This window comes from Schistocerca gregaria, chromosome 8 (assembly GCF_023897955.1).
Source record: "Schistocerca gregaria isolate iqSchGreg1 chromosome 8, iqSchGreg1.2, whole genome shotgun sequence".
Classification (NCBI taxonomy): domain Eukaryota; kingdom Metazoa; phylum Arthropoda; class Insecta; order Orthoptera; family Acrididae; genus Schistocerca; species Schistocerca gregaria.
The window spans coordinates 164,978,343-165,000,195 of record NC_064927.1 but is presented as its reverse complement, the minus strand read 5'-3'; the positions used below and the strand labels follow the sequence as shown (position 1 = coordinate 165,000,195).

Genomic DNA, 21,853 nt, shown 5'->3' with positions numbered 1-21,853 from the left:
TGGAAGAGCAGAATGCTGCAACGTCATCCACAAATTAGGAATTTCGTATGGTGAAGGAGACACTATGTATTGCTATGATAAAAAGCTCGGCGCCCAGAACGCTACCTTGAGGGGGACCATTCTGTTGATGGGAGGGATCGAAGTATGTAGCACCAACGCAATACCGGAAATAGCGTCAGTGAGGATTCACCAATCGTACAGTTGACGGATGGTATTGTGTCTCCACGTGGTGAATATACTTTCTCCAGATCGTAAAAGATACCAATAAACTGCTCTTTGCGTAAGAATGACCCTTGTAGCGTACCTTGTAATTGGAGGAGTACATCAAGCGGGGACCGGTATTTCCGAAATCCAGATCGGAAACGGCTGAGCAAATCCCTTGGTTTCGAGAGTTCATAGGCGCTGAATTACCACCCGCTCCAAGGCCTTTCCTGCATGCCTAGTGAGCTCAACACTCCTGTAGCTATTTGGAGATAATCTTCCATGGCCTGAGAAGCGGTACCAGAATCGCCTCGCGCCACGGGTCAAGAGAAATTTGACGACAGAGGCATGAGACGATTTCTTTTGCCTCCATGCTTAGGTATCGTAACATGCTTTATTGAATCCTATCGAGTTCTGGAGCTTAGTCACGCGCAGCAGCTCGTGCAGACTGCAGTTCCAGCATGAAGAAAGGGGAGCAATATGGCCCCGAGTTGTAAGACGAAATGTCCAGTCTCTGTATTTCCACATGTTCGCTCTGCTCGCGGAATCGATTATTTTCGTAGTACGTGGAAGTACACTCACAAAAGTGTTTCGTCAACGTCTGCGCTATTTCCCTGGATGCTGTTTGCAGGACATCATTGTTTTATATGGTAGATATGGGGCCTGGAGCTTTACTCCCTTATATCTCCCGAACTGACTCCTACACCTTCGTTGCCGGTATGGAACTGTTAATGGACTTCAAAAATTCTCTCTGTTCACTCCGTTTGCTCTTCCAGATGATTTGCCTAGCTTTAGAAATCGCTTTCCGGAAGGATGCGAGATGGTCTTCACTTGGTCTGTTTCTAAATCAACTTATTGCAGCTCGACTGTCCCTAATTACTAATCGACATTTCTTGTTCCACCAAAGGACTTTTCTTCTAAGCTGGCGAGAAGATGTAAACACGGAGGAATTAGGAGCATGATGTACCAAACTCCTGATGTGGGCCACCCACTTCTGCGTGCTGTCACAATGTGGTGATTTTCCCTGTTGAACACAGCTATACCATCCTTTCCTTTAGTCAGAACTTATATCGTCCTCCCTGTGAAGGCAACACATGATTGTTCATGAGCAGGCCACTGTGGCCGAGCGGCTCTAGGCGCTTCAGTCGGGAACCGCGCTGCTGTTGCGGTCGCAGCTTCGAATCCTGCCTCGGGCATGGATGTGTGTGATGTCCTTACTTTAGTTAGGTTTAAGTAGTTCTAGGGGACTGATGACCTCAGATATTAAGTCCCATGGAGCTTAGAGCCATTTGATTTGATTATTCATGGCCTTAGATCCACTAAATGCGTCAAATAACCGTTCACATACCATTGAAGGATGGGTGCCATTTGTGTTCTCTACTCTAGGAGGGGAGTTCAAAAGGTTGGGAGTAGAGGTAAATGGACTTGTTACATCGTCCACACATATGTCTAGGTCCACTTTACTGTCTTCCACGTTAGAAGTTACTGAAGCACTACGATTAGAGGGCTTGACGTCATGCTTTTTACGCTCCGCCTTCCCACTCACTGGTTTTCAAATGGCTCTGAGCACTATGGGACTTAACATTTGAGGTCATCAGTCCCCTAGAACTTAGAAGTACTTAAACCTGCCGGCTTTTGTGGCCGAGCGGTTCTAGGCGCTTCAGTCTGGAACCGCCCGACCGCTACGGTCACAGGTTCGAATCCTGCCTCGGGCATCCATGTGTGTGATGTCCTTAGGTTAGTTAGGTTTAAGTAGTTCCAAGTTCTAGGGGACTGATGACCACAGATGTTAAGTCCCATAGCGCTCAGAGCCATTTGAACCATGGCATCTACCTGAGCGCCGTTGCCCACAGCGCTATGGATCTCACGGAGGAACAGAGCGAGCTGAGTTTCGGAGGATCACTCCAGGACCCATGTCGATTTTTATAAAGGAGACTTTCGTTCTTCAAAAACATCATAATTCTGTGAGGTGTGACAGCTGCATGTACCACATTTTGCGCCCTGACTACCCGAAAGTCATCTCCAAGTTTAATTCGGTATTTTTCCTATTGTACTATAAGTAAAACTTGGTAATTTGCTTTCCTGCTGGCGTTGCAATTCAAATGACCTGAAGTGTAGTATTAGTAACTGAGGTAGGAAGTCGTTTCAGGAAAAGTGTAGCGTAGTAAGCTGTACTACGAGTATCGAAGGTTAGAGCCGAGAGTGCAGCGCTTATGCAACTCGCGTGGCAAGGTGAGGTATGCGCATGCGCGCAGCTGCCTCCCACTGCGGATCACGTGGCTTACGTAAGAGTCAGCTGAGTGTGACGGAGCGTGGCTCCTGCCAATTACCCTTGCTCCTTACTGCTCCATCGGATCAGTTTCGGCATAGCGTGTCCGTTGACCAAAGTGTCACCACTCAGAAATTCCATCTGAGAAAATAAAAACCGAAAATAAGAACTCAGTTTACCAACACATGCCAATATAGTGAATCAACTCGATCGTGCCTTTCAATCATGCGGCAAGTGAGATAAAGAAATGGCATTTTCCGTTGACATTAGGCTTATTCTGCTGTTCTCAAAGCAACGACCGTTACATAATGGCTCAACGAAAACAGATTTTCTGGACTGGCTGCTCAAAATTTCCATCTAAACACAAACACGACGTGCCTCAAAAGATGCTTCAAATGGCTATGAGCACTATGGGACATCTAAGGTCATCAGTCCCCTAGACTTAGAACCGGCACGGTAGCTCAGCGTGTTCGGTCAGAGGGTTATCTACCCTCTGTAATAAAAAAAACTGAGTGAACGGATCAACGAACAACCTGAACAGATGTCTTGAGACGTCCGCCCCGAATACATACAACGAACAAATTAGAACAAAATGAGATCAACCATAAAAAAAATAAAGAGGACAGAGCGTCTGCCATGTAAGCAGGAGATGCCGGATTCGAGTCCCGGTCGGGGCACTATAAAACGTTCGATACAGTTCCCCACAGTCGTTCAATGAACGAAGTAAGAGCATATGGACTATCAGACCAATTGTGTGATTGGATTGAAGAGTTCCTAGATAACAGGACGCCGCATGTCTTCCGAAGTAAGAGTGATTTCAGGTGTGCCGCAGGGGAGTGTCGTAGGACCGTTGCTGTTCACAGCATACATAAATGACCTCGTGGAAGACATCGGAAGTTCACTGAGGCATTTTGCGGATGATGCTGTGGTATATCGAGAGGTTGTAACAATGGAAAATTGTACTGAAATGCAGGAGGATCTGCAGCGAATTGACGCGTGGTGCAGGGAATGGCAATTGAATCTCAATGTAGACAACTGTAATGCGCTGCGAATATATAGAAAGAAAGATCGCTTATCATTTAGCTACAATATAGCACGTCAGTAACTGGAAGCAGTTAATTCCATAAATTATCTGGGAGTACGCATTAGAAGTGATTTAAAAAGGAATAATCATATAAAGTTGATCGTAGGTAAAGCAGTTGCCGGACTGAGATTCATTGGAAGAATCCTAAGGACATGCAATCCGAAAACAAAGGAAGTAGGTTACAGTACGCTTGTTCGCCCACTGCTTAAATACTGCTCAGCAGCGTGGGATCCGTACCAGATAGGGTTGATAGAAGAAATAGAGAAGATCCAACGGAGAGCACCGCGCTTCGCTACAGGATCTTTTAATAATCGCGAAAGCGTTACGGAGATGATAGATAAACTCCAATGGAAGGCTCTGCAGGAGAGAGGCTGAGTAGCTCGGTACAGGCTTTTGTTGAAGTTTCGAGAACATACCTTCACCGAGGTGTCAAGCAGCATGTTGCTCCCTCCTACGTATATCTCGCGAAGATACCATGAGGATAAAATCAGAGAGATTAGAGCCCAGAGGCATACCGACGATCCTTCTTTCCACGAACAATAAGAGACTGGAATAGAAGGGAGAACCGATAGAGGTACTCAGGGTACCCTCCGCCACACACCGTCAGGTGGCTTGCGGAGTATGGATGTAGATGTAGATTAACTAACGTAAGGACATGCACATCCATGCCCGAGGCAGGATCCGAACCCGCGAGCGTAGCAGCAGCGCGGTTCCGGACTGAAGTGCCTAGAGCCGCTCGGCCACAGCAAAGATGCTTCACAACTTCAGTGTACATAGCAGCGAAAAAAACATAATTTCAGGGCTACTGTAAGTGGTTCATTCGTTTTTAAAGCACTACATTTTCTGGAATATTACATGTAAAACTATGGCTGATGCATGAATGGAACCGTGAACTTACCAAGTTTGTATTTTGCACTCTACACTTGTACTATGAGTGCTCCCCTCGTCACCAGACAAACATCCAAGCGGCAGCCAGGTTCGTTCCATATCTCATGCAGCTGCATCCTGCCAATAGTCACCAGAGTAGCACTGATGAATTCTCTGAAATGTTCCACTGTTCGTAAGTAAACAAAGTCCTCATTGTACGCCCAAAAGAAGTCATAAGGCGTTAGGGCAGGCGATCTGGGGAACCGAGGGAACAGAGCATCATCATCTGCATCGCTACACCCATTTAGCTATACGGAAGCTCGTTGTTTAGATAGCGAGGAGCATCGACGTTTCAGTGAGTGGCTGCCTCGTCTTACTGGTAGATGAAATTCTCGGAATCGGCAGTTAGTTGTGGATAACCACAACTGCAGCATACCAAGGTAAGAGAATCGTTGATTTATTGAACTGAATGCGAAACATTCCCTCACCATCTCCACGGTTGCATCTGACAGACTTTGTCGACCGGTACTTTTCTATTTGTAGAGAGAACAATGTCCCTAAACTGTCGATGCCAACGAACAATGCTGTGTTTACATAGCTGCTCTTTTTCATATTTCCTTCTGAATGCACACTACACTGTCAAAACAGATAAACATCTCGCAGATTCCAACAGACGCAAACTTTTTTCTTGCTTTTCGCCATTCTGTCAAGGCACCGCACTCGTAACGCCAAGTGGTGGGCATAATGCAAAATGTGTGTGTTTACGTTTCTATTCATTCATCATTCATATTTGTATATGTAATAGTTTTGAAAATTCAGACGCTTGGAAACGAATGTATCATCCGGACTGAAGCGCCTCGAACCGCTTGGCCACCGCGGCCGGCTTTAGATGCCATGTTGCTTGACTTTAGTAAGGCATCTGCCATGTTCCAGCACTGCCTTTATTGAAAAAAGTACGAGCTTACCGGGCATCAGATCAGATTTGCGACTGTATTCAAGAGTTCCTTGCAGATAGAACTCAACACATCCCTCTTAACGGAAAAAAATCGACAGCTGTAAAGGTAATTATCGGAGTACCCTAAAGAAGTGTGACAAGACCGTTACTGTTTACAATTTATGCACAAGATCTAGTGGAAAGCGTCAGAACCCCTTAAGGCTGTTCCAGATGATGTGATTGTCTACAAGAAAGTGGCAACGCGAGAAGAGAGTATAGATCTGTAGAATGACGTACACTGGACAGATGAATAGTGCAGGCTTTGATAGTAGGTCCTCAACGAAAATAAGTGCAATGTATCGCGCATACAGAGGAAAAATCCTCTATCGTTGAATTACATTACTGATGACAAGTTAGTGGGAACAACATTTATCGTAAAATATCGTAAGTATCAAAAGCGGCGTTAAGTGAAACGACAACGTAAAACAGATAGTTGGAAAAGTAGATATCAGACTGAGATTCATTGATACCTTAGGGAAATGTAACTCATCAACTAAGGAAGTGACTTTCAAGACGCTTCTTCAACTAATGCTTGAGTACCAAGTAGGACTAATAGAATAGAAAAGATCCAACGAAGAACGGTGCGTTTATTCTCGGGATTATTTGGTCCGCGTTACACAGACGCTAAATATACTGCAGTGACAGACGCTACAAAAGAGGAGTTGTGCATCACGGAGTAAACTCTACTGAAATATATCATCTCTTCCCAGATGATGATGATGATGATGTCCCATCCTTTGAGGAGCGTACGCAACGATGCGGGAGGCCCGCACCGCCGACTAGGCAAGGTCGTAGTGGAAGTGGTTTCCCATTGCCTTCCTCCAACCGTAATGGGGATGAATGATGATGATGATGATGATGACAGCACAACAACACCCAGTCATCTCGAGGCAGGGAAAAATCTATGACCCCAGCGGGAATCGAACCCGGGACCTCGTGCGCGGGAAGCGAGAACGCTACCGCAAGACCACGAGCTGCAGACTTCCCAGATACATCCCACAAAATGACCACGACGAGAAAATTTGAGAAATTAGAGCTAATGTCGAGGCTTACCGAAAATCACTCGTCCCACGTGCCATTCGCCAGTGGAACAGGGAAGTGGTATCATTCAGTGTCACCAGAAGTACCCTCCACCACACACCGTCAGGTTGTTTGCGGAGGAAGATGCAGATGTACATGTAGAAATAATGACAACAACCCGGATGAGTATGAAGTCGAAGTGAGCGTGGATGACAGACGCGGTACATTCTTCTCATGCTGCTTCAGTTCTACGTCAGAGACCAGGAGTCCTAGTGGCTGGCAAGCCGCTGCATGGAGCATGTGCCGGCCAGCGCAACAATCGAACACACTCTGACCTGAGGCACGTCCAGTCAGTCAGGTCTACATGCGGCGTTGCGTTATCTTGTTGCTAGATAATGTCACGGAGATCCTGATGACAGCACAGTCACCGGCGTTAACACGTCAGAAATGTCACACCTTCAGTACCAACTATATCTACACGTGGGAAAAACGGGCCCTTACATCTTTCTGTGCGATCTCTGATGTCTCTTATTTCATCATGAAAATAATTTCTTCATATTTTCACAATCATAGGAGAAAGTTGGTGATTGAAATTTCACAAGAAGATCCTACCGCAACAAAATACGACTTTGTTTTAATGATCGCCACCACAACTCGCTTGCCATATCCGTGACGCTCTCTTCCCTATTTCGCGGTATTACAAAACGAGCTGCCCTTCTCTGAACTCTTCCGACGTCCTCCGCCAATCCTATCTGTGCGGTGTCGCAGTGTTCAGCACAATGGACTGGCATTCGGGAGAGCGACGGTTCAATCCCACGTCCAGCCGTCCTGATTAAGGTTCTCTGTGATTTTCCTACAACACTTCAAACAAATGCCGCGATCGTTTCTTTGAAAGGGCAGGGCCGACTTCCTTCCCCCTCCTCCCTAAATCGGATGGGACAGATGACTTCGCTGTTTGGTCCCCTCCCCCAAATCAACCAACCAATCGTGTAGCAATACTTCAGAGGTGTACGGAGAATCGTAGCGTAGGCAATATTAGTAGTGGCTTGTTTGTGTATTCTAAGTGTTCTGCCAACAAATCGCAGTCTTTGGTTAGCTTTATCAACATTATCTGTGATCGCTCCAGTTTATGTTACATAAAATAGTAATCCCTAAGTATTTAGTTCAATTTACAGTCTTTACATTTGTGACTTATGAATGTTTCTAGTAGCTTAGGTTCGTTAATGTGCTTATAACGAAGCCACAAGATAAACAAATAAACAGTGTGGCTCTCATTTGACTATAAACTAACGCTATAAGATGTTTCTCCAAAGATGATCGACTCTTCGGTAATGGTAGAGCATTTTATTATAGGTGTTTGTGAAAAACGGGACAGTTCCTGCACAAACTCGCGGGAAATTAGGCATCGAAATGTTTCGAGCAATGGAAGAAACGAATGAAGAGGTGTGTAGACTGAAAGACTGAAGGTGAGCAGCAATAATAAAGATAACTGGTAAGAACACGTACCTTGTACACAATATTTTGATGCTGAGAACAAGAATGAGTCTAATAATTACCTTTGTGTTGGATTTTACTTACACATAGTAACTACAGTAAGAATACACTAGCGTGTGGCATTTGCAGATTAATAGTAAGTAAACGGACTAGATGTAACACTTGTAGGAATTTGTGATTTTTCAGTTTGGAGCATATTGCTGGGCATTAAAACTGCAATATCAAAAAAGCGGAACGAAATGTGAAGGATTCTACAGTACTTCACGTCTCTCTAGTCTGGAAATTGGCTCGTTTGCAGTAAGACAAGTATCTATATAGACGGTGAGACGGTGTATGGAACACAGCACGGCAGACTTTGTTACTGCGCCAAATAAACAACTATTGCCACAGGAGTGGCTCCATCTCGTCATTTCAGATGAGTGTATTTTCTGCTAGAGCATAACCTCGGGCATATTTGTGTATTTATTTATTTATAAATAGTTATTACAAATAAACATATTCATGTGTTAAGCATCTGAGGAGAAATGGCGTTCACAGACTGCATTTGTCTTCTTTATATGAGCCACGTATTAAACTGCCACTCGTACTGAGGAAGTTTTCAAATTGTCCCGTGTACTCTGTTAGTGAACGTGTCTGGAGGATGTGCTTGATTGTCTGCCTTTCTGCTCCACAGTCGCACTTCGGAGAATATTTTCCATCATTATACAATGAGACCGCACATTTGACATGTTTGGTTCTAAACCAGTTTACAATTAACACGGATATTGTCGGGACGTGAAAATCAGTTGGTTTTCCACAGATGTATCGGAATTTCTTGAGATCCGCAGATCCGCTTCCAAGGCAGCCCACTATTGCTAAATATCAATGTTGTTACTTTCAAAGCATATGCCTTCCACAAATGATGGTGGTCTAGAGCGGAGTTGTTCAATATTTATGTACTCAAAGAACGAATGAAAGTTGATTGTTTTGAATTTCTCTAAATTCTTTAAGAAGTGCGTCTTGTCTTCTTCAGTTGCGGTGGAGGTATGATTCGTACCCGGAAGGTGGGAGAAATATTAATCGTGCCCTAAATTATTCGAATTGTATTATTTCCAGTAGTTCAACGTATATTTTCTTGCTGGGGAGACTGTTAAGCCAGATGGGACAGCAGCATTCTGCTGTTGAATACACAAGAGCTAAAACTGTTGGTCGTAGATGGAATGCCACATGGTTTCTATGTAATGTTATTCCTCATACAGAGTTTTGAAGCTGTCTTTGACGGATGTTCCTTATGGCTTAACGTACTGTCTAAAGCAAGTTCTTCCAACTTAGAAGTTTCATCGCGAGTTGAAGGAAATTCTAAGTTCCTTAATAACGGAAGCAGTTTCGTTTCTTCCGCGTGTGTTTGTTCACACTGCCACCTCTCCAAATAAGAAATAATTTTTTAACTCCCTGTACAAGAGAACTAGAACACACAGGAATGTCTCTCGCCATGCAGAGGATCCACTGAAAGCCGCATTTTTGCAACAGCCGCACGCTGTTATTTAGCAGAGTGGAGAAGGACAGACCCCCTCCCCCCCCTCCCCTGCCTTGGGAATCGATGAAGACTTAATAGTGCCTCCAGCGCACGAGGGGAACCTAACGGCCACCCTCTGCACAGTTTGGTATGACAAAATGTATTGTTGAGAGACGTTATCTTGTACGTCCCAAAATGTGGTCCTGTGTTATGAAGATAAGCGTGAGACATGTGGTTTGCCTGACGAACTGATCGTGTGGTCCATGGCCTCTCAGATAGTACAGTTTCCCTAAAAGTTGCAAGGAACTCTAACTGCTTGAGAGTGGCCTGTTCAATTGCACTTTCACTTTTGCCCACAATATTTTTGGTTTATAAAGCCGAGTCTTTATTTTTGCAATGTTTCGACATTTTATACTATTGCCAGCTTCAATTATTCCAATCAAGCTTTTTGAGCTCTCTCTTTGTATCTCCACTGGAGTATGTTTCTATCTTTTTGGACTACGAAGACACCTGCCAACAGGAAACGTTCGCCTGCGTTGAGTCACTTAACAGTATAATTCGAATCGGCTCGCGCCATTCTGGCCCAAGTTCTATTCGATACTGTTCTCGTCTGTGCTACCGGGTCCTGATTCAAATGTCTCTGAGCACTATGGGACTTAACACCTGCGGTCATCAGTCCCCTAGAACTTAGAACTAATTAAACCTAACTAACCTAAGGACATCACACACATCCATGCCCGAGGCAGGATTCGAACCTGCGACCGTAGCGGTCGCGTGGTTCCAGACTGTAGCGCCTAGAACCGCTCTGCCACTACGGCAGGCTTTCTACTTTTGTCTGCTGTGTTTGTGGGCGACACAAGCTGGTTCAGCGTGCTTGAATGTTACAGAACCTGAGTGAGATCTTTATAATTATTTGCTGTGGTGCATAATAGGCGATAGTCATGTAGTTTCAGTTGGGCGTTCTAAATACATGCACGTTTTATCTTGCGATCATCTCGCGTACAGAACTTGTAGTGACTTGTAACGTTGAATGGTATCCTTACGCGTGTCGACTCGAGGCTCATGGTCTGTTTACTTTTCGTGAAATGGAATCTGGATCGAGCAATATCTTTTCCGTCCGTTGTGCTGTACATACATGCTTATCGTCCTTTCTTGCATTCTAAAAGGTATATTGTCTAGCTGGAAGTTGTGCCTTGAGAACACGTAATTTCGTTATCTTTCTCTAGAATCTTACTTCATGTCGCATTACTTAAGAACTGATAAGTCTTTATGGAATGAGATTTTCACTCTGCAGCGGAGTGTGTGCTGATGTGAAACTTCCTGGCAGATTAAAACTGTGCGCACGACCGAGACTCGAACTCTGGACCTTTGCCTTTCGCGGGCAAGTGCTCTACCGTCTGAGATACCGAAGCACGACTCACGCCCGGTCCTCACAGCTTTACTTCTGCCAGCATCTCGTCTCCTACCTTCCAAACTTTACACAAGCTCTCCTGCGAACCTTGCAAAACTAGCCAGGAAGTTTCATATCAGGGCACATTCCCCTGCAGAGTGAAAATGTCATTCTGGAAACATCCCCCAGGCTGTGTCTAAGCCATGTCTCTGCAATATCCTTTCTTTCAGGAGTGCTAGTTCTGCAAGGTTCGCAGCAGAGCTTCTGTAAAGTCTGGAAGGTAGGAGACGGATACTGGCAGAAGTAAAGCTGTGAGTACCGGCCGTGAGTCGTGCTTCGGATGGTTAGCTGCCCCCTGTAATAAAAAAAAAAAAAACCGAGTTAATGGAACAACGACGAACTGAAAAGGGTGTCTTGCGACGTCCGCACCGAGCAGATACAACGAACGAAAACGAACAAAAATCAGATTTTTAAAAAAATTGTAGAGCACTTGCCCGCGAAAGGCAAAGGTCCCGAGTTCGAGACTCGGTTGGGCACACAGTTTTCAATCTGCCAGAAAATTTCAAACCTTTATGATTCATTTACTTGGTCTTTTTTTTAACAGTATACAAACTTTTTTCTTCTGCATTATTTCGGTCAACTGTAAGTCATTTCTGTATTACACAAAATAGTTCCACGCTGCCATACCGCCATCTTGTGATAACCTGTTGCTGTAGACTTTGCCATATCAATGAACAGTAATGGTACGACTCATTAAATGATTCAGTCCTACGTTGCTACAGCTATACATTAATAATAAGTATTAGGCTTTCTGAATTACCAAATTATAGATGTAGAAAGGTAGGTCAGTGGACACTGTGCTCGAATGGTGATAACTTTAGAATACTACACACTGTGTTTTTATATATTACTGAGATACTTCGTGGAACATAAGACAGTACAGGTCTCTCTTTTTTCACTTGTATGTGGAGGTTTCATCCTCAGATTGCGTCACGATCTCTTTGGTTTAATGAAGCAACTGACTAATGATTCTTTCGAGTGTAAATTCAGTGATTACAGCTACGAGGAAACATCCTCATTGATATAAGTTGAAATTGTACACATTACGCAACTTTTCGAAAGATGTTTTGATGAGCGATTGCAAACAATTTGATGACTGAATACACTGCTATGCATTTTCACTACCGTTGCACTTGTATTGTGTGTGTGTGTGTGTGTGTGTGTGTGTGTGTGTGTGTGTGTGTGTGTGTGTGTGTGTGATTTTAATATATCGGGGCTTCATCTGACTGCTCATGTTAGTAGGTCATCCTTTTACACAGCGCACCCCGCTTACACGCTTTGATACACGGATTAGTGTTGTTTGTTCCACATATTGTCTGATCAAATACTTGACAGCAACAAATGTTTGAGCATATTATTTTGAGAAGGCAATAATTTACAGTTTTAAATATTTTTGAAACAAACGATAGTCCACGTTGTAATTAAGCACAAAGATCACAAACCGAAAAGACACATACACAAAAAGCATACGTCATACAACCTATGATTACGAAGAGTGACCTTCATTAATAGTCGTGTGTTCAACCATTATCACTTGTATCTGTATGAACGTGATAAAGTAACTCTAGAATATAGAAAAATACCAGATTTATATATCAGGTAATACGATATCACGCCGAAGTGCATGCAATATGCCATCTCAGTCTGCATTGTGCCGTGAGGGACCCCTTCTTCAGTTGTCGTCCATCTTCCTATGTGCTGAGTTCCAGCACGCCACGCTTTTAGTCCAGTTTGCTGTGGTAATGGTATAAGTTCCTCCGTTTGCAACGAAACCCTTTGATTTCAATCGTGAACGAATTCTAGATCCTGCTGCTGCTTGGATCCTCACATTTTCGTCTGTTTATGTCTCGTCGAATGTCAGGAGGGATGAATTCAGCGACACAATATCGCTGCTCCAGATGAATGGGCCGTAGACGGCCTGTAATGATTCGACTCCATAATTCAAAATTTACAAGAAATGATAAAGTGAATATTAAGCTCTGAAATGGGAAGGAAAGAACGCTCTAGTGCTCAATACCAACGTCAAGCATCAGTTGATAGCGTGCAAGACGTGGCATCTTGACGTGTTGTGCTAGTTAGGCTCTGAGCACTATGGGACTTAACTTCTATGGTCATCACACCCCTAGAACTTAGAACTAAAACCTAACTTAACCTAAGGACATCACACACATCCATGCCCGAGGCAACCGTCGTGGTCGCGCGGTTCCAGACTGTACCGCATAAAACCGCTCGGCCACCTCGGCCGGCTCTTGTGCTAGCTGTAGCTAGCATTTGTCCACGAGGTCCTCTGTGATCAACACGGACGTTACGTGTTGCCTACCCCAAAAAATCTACAAAAGTCATCCTGCTAGATCCTAATTAAAATTGGTCCCACCAAGCAAACAATAGACTTTCAGGCTATGCACCATAAACGATCTTTCATTGAAAAATCTGTGTGTGTCAACTGCGAGTTCTGAGAGAACTCTCCAGAGATGTTAGGTTGTTGCCACTACCTGACTGATTCTAAACGCCAATTGCCGTCCAGGAATGTATCCTCTGTGGTTGCCAGTTATGTGCTAATATGCTACAGTACAATGTAAACATCGCACCATAATTATGGCATTTCTATTAGAATTCGAACCATAAATCGCACTAAAATTATGCCATTTCTCTTCGAATTCATGCTGGTAAGCAAATAAAGCGTACGAAAACATGATTTGTAGTGCTCTCTCCACAATAACTAGAAACAAGCTGTTGCTCAACTCAGAAAAGGGACGCAATTGTCTGTTTTCGACTGGACTTGCTCTAACGTGACGTCATGCATTTCGGGTCAATGAATGATACGTTCCTCACAGCACCAGGTCAGCGTGTTTGGTCAAAGGGATGGCCCCCTCTGTAATAAAAAAACTGAGCGACAGATTCAACGACGAACTTCAAGGGGTATTATGTGACGTCCGCCCACATCAAATGAAGAGAACAGTGAGGGGAAAAAAGTGGTCCCGTACAGTGACTGGCAGTTTGCAGGCTCGAGTTCGATTGCTGCTGCTACCTTTTCTTTTCTTTTATTTTATTCCTCGCAGTATTAAATTGATAATTATAAACTTTAAATACATTTAAACAATGTAGTTTAGTATGAAAGTGTTATCTGTAGATGATCTGCTGAAGAGGCCCTTTTCCATTAGATCTCTGAAGGAAAAGTGAGATCTGAAGGACACCGAATGAGGCTCACCGATTTGTCTCAAGCTGTGTCAGTAGAAACAGGTAGATGCCCCTTTTAACTTCATAGAATATTTCGTCTGAATGGGCCGTGGGGAAAGATGCAACACTCTAAAAAAAATTACGCATAGGGTATGATGGGGATTCGAGCAAAACGTTACATATTGGCTCGATAGAACAGTGCACCGCCTAGCAATTTGTTGGCTGAGGTTCGAATCCTGTTATTATCATAAGGCTTTCATTTTCTTTTATTCCTCGCAGTATTAAACTCTTCATAAATAACTTTAGAAGATATTTAAACTTTTCAGTTTGTATATGTAAAATTAATCTATTCAATTTAATTATGACTTCTGCCCTCGTAGGATAAAACGCTATAGGCCACCACACTGCAGCACTTTAGTAAACCGCCACTGGTTATCGCTATACTTCTAACATCTTCAAACCAAAGAGCTTCTCTAACGGCCAACATCGTCTTGGTAACTATTAATAATTTTAGTTTGAAAGATTTTGCTTCAACCCATTGCGGACGACAATCGTACCAGTACGGCAGCCTACGACCGTAGGGTAAGTGATCGCTGTTGTGCCATGTGTAAGTGGCGCCGTATGTGTGTGTGTGTGTGTGTGTGTGTGTGTGTGTGTGTGGGAACTAAATTCGATACTCTCACTTGAGTTTTCAAAAATGGTTCAAATGGCTCTGAGCACTATGGGACTCAACTGCTGTGGTAATTAGTCCCCTAGAACTTAGAACTACTTAAACCTAACGACATCACACACATCCATGCCCGAGGCAGGATTCGAACCTGCGACCGGAGCAGTCGCACGGTTCCGGACTGCGCGCCTAGAACCGCGAGACCACTGCCGCCGGCACTTGAGTTTTTGCGTTTGGTGAAAATGAAGCGTTCGAAAGATTTGAGTGGCGGTGAAATTAGAGAAATACTGATAAATGAAGACTCAGCTGCGGAATGTGGTAGTGATTTCGAAGGCCACGAAGACTGCAGGGTATTGTCAAGATAAAATAAAGATTCCTCGAGTGACGTTGCAATTATTCGCGAACCGGGGCCCTTTACGGGAGAGAAAGGAGGAAAAAGTTGGAAACATTGGGTACAGATGGCTGACAGACGGGGCATGCTTACATCTCATAATTACGCTTTTTCTAACGATATTTCTGGAGTGATTCTTCACTGTGGACTAAGTAAGTAACCGAATGAAAGTTGAGCAACTGGACAAGCAACTGATGGAACGCGTTGCCACTGAAACAAACAGCTTTTATAAAGTAGTGAACGGGCGATGTCAAGGATCATCCAGGGGAATACAATGGACAGATGCAAGTACAGACGAGATGTATCAGTTTTTAGCAGTATGCATATTGATGGCTCACGTAAAGAACAACAAAATGAAGGACTGTTGGTCTACAGACCCAGTGACTGAAACACCTTTCTTTTAGAAAGTAATTCCTAGGCATTCTTTTCCTACAGTTTTTCGAATGTTACATTTTAATGATGCAGGCGTTTTGGGAGACGCTGAGAGGGCGAAGAGGCTTTATAAAATAAAGTGCGTTGTGAATTTTTTGACAGTGAATTCCAGTTCAATTCTGAATCCATTCAGAGATTTGTGCATCGACGTGTCTCTAATTCCGTGGAAACGTAGACGTGTTTTCAAACAGTATATGCCAAGCAAAAGGCACAGATTTGGAATAAAACTGTTTATATCGTGGGATGTTAAAACTAGATTTATCTTAGATATTACAGCGCACACAGGAAGAGGAACAGAAGTTGAATATAGATCTGGGCTTGTTGCTTATGGCACTAATTTAACTGCTCTGTTGAAACCTCATCTCAAAAAAAAAAAAAAAAAAAAAAAAAAAAAAAAAATTACGCTTCCATGTAATATGTATCAAGTGAGTAAATGCAGCAAAATGAATTGATGAGGAAACAGCAAGCCAACAGATTGTTTTATATCAAAATCCTATGTAATTCAACAATCACAAAATTACTCAGTAAAGAGAAGCAGGCGAATGAATAAAAACTTAGTCTTCAACGAATTAAAATGAAACCGGTCCAATATTACTGCTGTACAGAGGGAATGACATTAAGTAATTTCCGTCTCACTCTCGTCTCGGGGTAGAGCATAAGAGCCGCAGGTTGTGTTTTTTTTTAGGTTACAGCTTAATTCCCTAATAAAACAAATGTTCTATGTTGAACAACACGTATGGCCGTACAATCTAACTCATTTATGATATAGGAACAGTTTTGAAAACAGAACTTAAGTATCATAATAATTAAAATCAATGAAGCAACAGACTACAGCTATAAAAGTTAGCATACGTAAAGTTATTTCAAATTTTAAAATAGAGTTGCAGCATGGCATATTACGGGCTAGGATAAATCCACCTTCAGACGGTATTTACAAAAGTATAAGCAATCTGAAGATAAATTTTCCACGTACTAAACTTGTCATAATGCATAGATATTTTAAGACGCACAGTAGTTTTATGGTTAGTGCCTTTTTTTAAGTCGAAATTCCTGCGATATTCTACACGGCGTTACAGTCACATTGCTTAACATTTCTGTTACAAAAAGATTAATTCATAGCAAAAAGAATCGGAGAACAATGATCAGAGGATGCCCTGCAATTGGTATGTAGCGTATTCAAGGAACGGAGACTTTATTCAAATCCCAGTTTCGCTATCTTGTTGCAGAACTGTCTTATGTCCTTGACTTACATCCCAGTAGTTTCTAAAACTTCAGAACTTCTAATGAACGGCATTTTTTTCCGCAGTCTTACTAATACGCCATACTTACGATTCTTGGAAATGTAATTGTTGCTTTTAGATAGGAGACTTAGATTTGCAGGAATCGTGAAGTAGTTTTCAGGAGAGGCGTGAGGTATGCTTGGGTGTTTCCACTGAAACAACTACCCTTGGGTGGCAGCGTTTCTGTTTACAGACCTGGTTAGTCTCACAGTTTAAAACCTATCAGCAAATTCCAGTTTTTGCTTCATTTTGCTTTGCCCTTACCCTGCACACAAAATCTCTTTCCCCATTATCCACTATGCACATTTTAATTAATTTGCCTTGTTCCATTGAATTAAATTTTCCTCGGATTTTGTCTTACATTTATATTTATGATTTACACACCTTCTGAATTTACACTGATACTGCAGTTGTACGTGAACAGTTTCGAAAGTCATAAGCGAAACCATTCCGTGGAAAGTCTTGGATTGTGCTTTAACGGAGGGCGCGAATAATTCATTCCGCATATATTTCACAGTCTAAGTACATTTTCTAACATTTATAAGCTTTTTTTCGATAGAACATTCATGAACCTTTCGGATCCCTAGAACTCATCGTCCCTTAGTCCAAGTACATTTCAATACTCAGAAGATTTCAAGGAAGATCATTAGGGTCCCTTGACTAAATAATTTTAGCGTCCAGCTTCCATATAAAATTGTCTCAGCTGAATGTAATAACTGTCGTTCTCTTTGACTTGATATCCAAATCAATAAAACAGCATCCGGAGACAATCTATCTCTATACTGACATCTCCAGAATCAGCACTACATTCCACGCTGGGGTATTAAAATTTCCGACAGAGACATATATCATGATCGCAGAATTTTCTGTAAGAGCTGAAGCACTACGTTTCTCCTCGCAGATGACAGTACCTTTATATTCACTACTCTAAAGTAATTAAAAAAATTGTTAACTGTTTGACAGAAAACCGCATTGTATTTAGAATTATGAAAGTGTTGGAAACGATATCTGTAAAAGGCAATGAATCTCAGTCGCTCTTTGTCATCCTAAGTATGGATTACCGATATTTACTGTAAGAGACATGATAGTAATAATAGTTTCGTGCTGTTCAATGACCAGATGCAAGTCTTTTAAAATAACGCCAATCCGGCTACTAATGTGTCCAGAAAGCACCCCAGTTATCCAACCGAGGATTAAAGGGACCTGTCGTTTGACGTGGAATCTGAACAACAAGTCGTTCCTGGCAACTACTCACAACTCCCGAGAGGCCGAGGCAGAATAAAAGGCATAATAAAAATTTCGGCAGTCCTGCCTGTTTGCAGGCACATGCTTTAGCACTGCATCACCAGGCATGATAGAGGCCGCATCAGGAAAGGGAAGAAACTACACGACACAAAGGCAAGAAGTAAGTAGTAATACACAGTCGGTCTCACATTTCAAGACATTCCACACACATTCGCTTCTCTAATAGCCAGACTTGAATTAGGCTATGGATGCTTCCATAAAAATCTTCACAAGCTGTACACCTTAGAGGCATCTTTCTCCTCTTTTGGAGACGATAATGCAGATCATCTCCACTTTGGGTGCACTTAGAATACAAGCAAGTACTTTAAACCTTTTACAAGAACCTGTGAAGCTTAGTCATCTGTTGCCAACCTACACGATGACATTTTGAGATGGTTCAAATGGCTCTGAGCACTATGGGACTTAACATTTATGGTCATCAGTCCCCTAAAACTTAGAATTACTTAAACCTAACTAACCTAAGGACATCACACAACACCCAGTCATCTCGAGGCAGAGAAAATCCCTGACCCGGCTGGGAATCGAACCCGGGAACCTGGGCGCGGGAAGCGAGAACGCTACCGCACGACCACGAGCTGCGGACCACACGATGCCCTTGTTAGCAACAATAGGCCACAGACTGTCCACCGCGATGTACAGATTAGCTGTTGCCGCAGGTATCCGCATCTATATATTATAACGCCAAAATAATACACATAGTGGATTATACAAAAGTGTTCGATAAAGTTTGAATTTACAGTGCTTATATACTGAATTGACCTATCTGTAACTGTGTATGCGTATTCTAACGGTAATGGTCTATCAAAAACTGTTTATTTTATGCAAAAATAAGCTGCCTATATGATCTAAGTTATAGACTAATTAAAAAAATATCATATGGCTCATCTAATTAAAACAGTAAGCACTACAACATGTACACGACACTTCCAACACTATCTATAGATATTCCAGAAAAAAGTTGTAGTTTTTGTTATTCTTTATGCTGTGTCCATAGTATTTACATAGCTAACTACTGCGACAGTGATTCAGGTTCGAGTCCTGGTGACCGCCATATATTTATTCAGAGTACAGCTGTCTGAGAACAGGATTTATTAGCCACATAACACCAAAACATCGAAGACTTTAGTAGGAGTGTGAGTAAATGAGTACCACGAATTGACAATGAGCTGCCAATTTAGTTCAGGTGAATCATTTCATTTGTCAGCTTCCAAGGAAGCACCACATAACCGTTTAAGTATTTGTCACAAATTAAAATTTTACACCGAACCGGGACTGCAACTCAGGCCCTTGCATTTCGTAAGTAATGTGTAGCAATTTGTTTAAGCGCTCAAAGATGACAGACAACAAGATTGTGATGTCATGGAAAATGTTCCGTTTCTTTTACACTTCGGTAAATAGCAATTTGTAGTAATGCATTCACGTAATTAATTGATACAGTAAAGTGATAACAAGTATACATGAACAGATTTCACACAGTCTAAAGTAATTCGTCTCGTATGGATGAGATGTGCCTCATCAAATACGCAAATAACCGAAGAGTAATTGTTGTCAATCAGTGTTCGTATTCTCAAAGAAAATGTTTTGTTCTGGCTGGAATTTAACGAATACTTCTACTCATTCGCCGTTAAATGTGATTTTTTACGCGCTTATCAGAATCAGTTTTGTACTGTCGTCTTCTTTCATTACTATAGGATTTATATTATTTGATACTGACCAGTATTCTTTTATGAACAACGTGCTATAATAACTTGCCGTTACTCATTCAGAAGGGTTATTTATTGCTTTGGAGCAATTTTCACGTCTGGGGCAATGAACCATCCTTGCTTGCCTCAAGCACCTACTCATAATTTTAACTTGTCATTTGTTTCACTCGATATTTCCAAGTTTACCACACATTTGTTTGTTTTTTAAAATTAAGTTTACCAACAATCAGACTAGAAAGCAAGTAATTTACTTTTTTCACATTCGCATAGCAACAGTTACGAGCTGTAGAAGGGACTTAACGCTATCGTGAGTGAAGCAGAGGACGATGAAGGCGATTTTGGACAGCTTGAAGAAACAACGTGGAGAAATTTGAGGTCACTATAAAAACAAGAGACGTGTAAATTCGAAAGCTTTGAACAGAGAAAGCCAAACAGTACTATTATTTCACAAATAAAGTAATTTCCTCTTATATCTTTGCAACTAATGTGTAATAATGGAAAAATACTTTGACATTCCTCTGTTCTGTAACTTTTTACCTTTCTGGACCGTCAACTACGCTAACGTAATCCAGCAATACCGAAACAGCAGCCCAAATCGGAAATGACAGTTTAAATTTCTTACCACAGCACAAACTGGATTCGCGTGGGTTTGAGGGTCAATGTTCTTGCCACTTCCTGCTGGTCGAGAGCGCGTGACAGACAATAATTATGCCCGCCCCCAAGATTATGTAACACGCCAGACACGTGCTCATCCTACAATTACAGTGAATATTTACGTTCAGAAACTGTGTTTTCAGAGCTACATTTTGCCATTCTGCAATATGCGCTCGAAGCGGCGTAAAAGGTGGCCAAATCAACTTGTAAATGGAGCGATGTTTTCCAATAGTCGGAACAAAATGAAAGCCCTAGTCATACAAAATACAGAGCGCTAGACGTCGCAAAGTCTGTTCTGAACATCCAGATCTCAATTCACATTTACAGTTAAGCAATTAGTAACAGATATCACATTTAAAAGTCCAGCAAATAGCGGGATGAATTCTTGCTGATGCACCGTTGACATATTACGTAAACTTTTCCTGTATCTTTCGACGCATCTGACAACTGAAACTGAATATGTAATACAACTGCCACAGTGGTTTCTGAGTGCGGTATCACAGTCTAAGGAAGATACAGACAGTGTTTTTATATGCTGTGCAAGCGACTATGCGACGCTAAGTTACCTGTTGTGCACAAATTCCTCACAGCAGCTCACGCAACCCCCGACGCGCGGCTAGCCGCAGCCAGATGAAGCCCGCGGTCGGCAAGGCGCTTAGAAAGACAGTCCACTCTGCAGCAGCTGAGGTAGTGCATCGTTCGACATCTTTGGCCAGCTCAGTTACAGCGCTGTTCTCATGCGCTGCCAGCAGTTACTTGGCCAGCGACTCGTATGAAACGACCGGTTCCCGCGCAGACTGCTGCCCACGCGACAACGATATCACACCTGTTGTCTACACGTTCGCTAAAAGACCTTCAACGCCGTATTACGCACGTAAAATTTCCAGGTCTTAAAACAGCGATTCAGTTCGCTGATACAATGTTAATAATCATTATTTCCTTTGCTTGTCTAGCACAATGGACCTATAGGACGTCCTCACAGGTTCGTGCAATTAAAGGAAATTAGTGTTCCAAAATTATTAACATATATTTCTCTGGTGATATACAAACCTTCAGCAATGGTGGAGAATGGCTAATGTGTCAATTTCAGATCAAGAACGATTGCACAGAAATGACTGAGTTGAAACTTTAGAAGCCAAATTTGTTACCGGAGAACTATTCGAGAAACTGCGAATCATTGTCTGTACGATGTAGTAAATTGATTTTTCAGGGCCAGTCATTACAATTGAAACATCATGATGGCGACATGCTAACAAGCATCAAATTGGTATGAAATGAACTGTCTACTTTGATATTTAATTGATACGACATATAACGCTTGTCGCCTAGTGACTATGGCAAACAAATGAAAAACAAACGTGATCTATACC

At 42.4% G+C, this 21,853-nt stretch overlaps 1 protein-coding gene across 1 annotated transcript in view; it reads right to left on the bottom strand.

The window, feature by feature from the left end:
- Positions 1-21,261, bottom strand: part of LOC126284454 (uncharacterized) — a 191,458-nt gene extending 170,197 nt beyond the window's left edge. Inside the window, exon 1 of the mRNA XM_049983374.1 lies at positions 21,050-21,261. The gene's annotated coding sequence lies outside the window, so the exon portion shown is untranslated. The remainder of the gene's footprint in view (positions 1-21,049) is intronic.
- Positions 21,262-21,853: the final 592 nt, after the last annotated feature.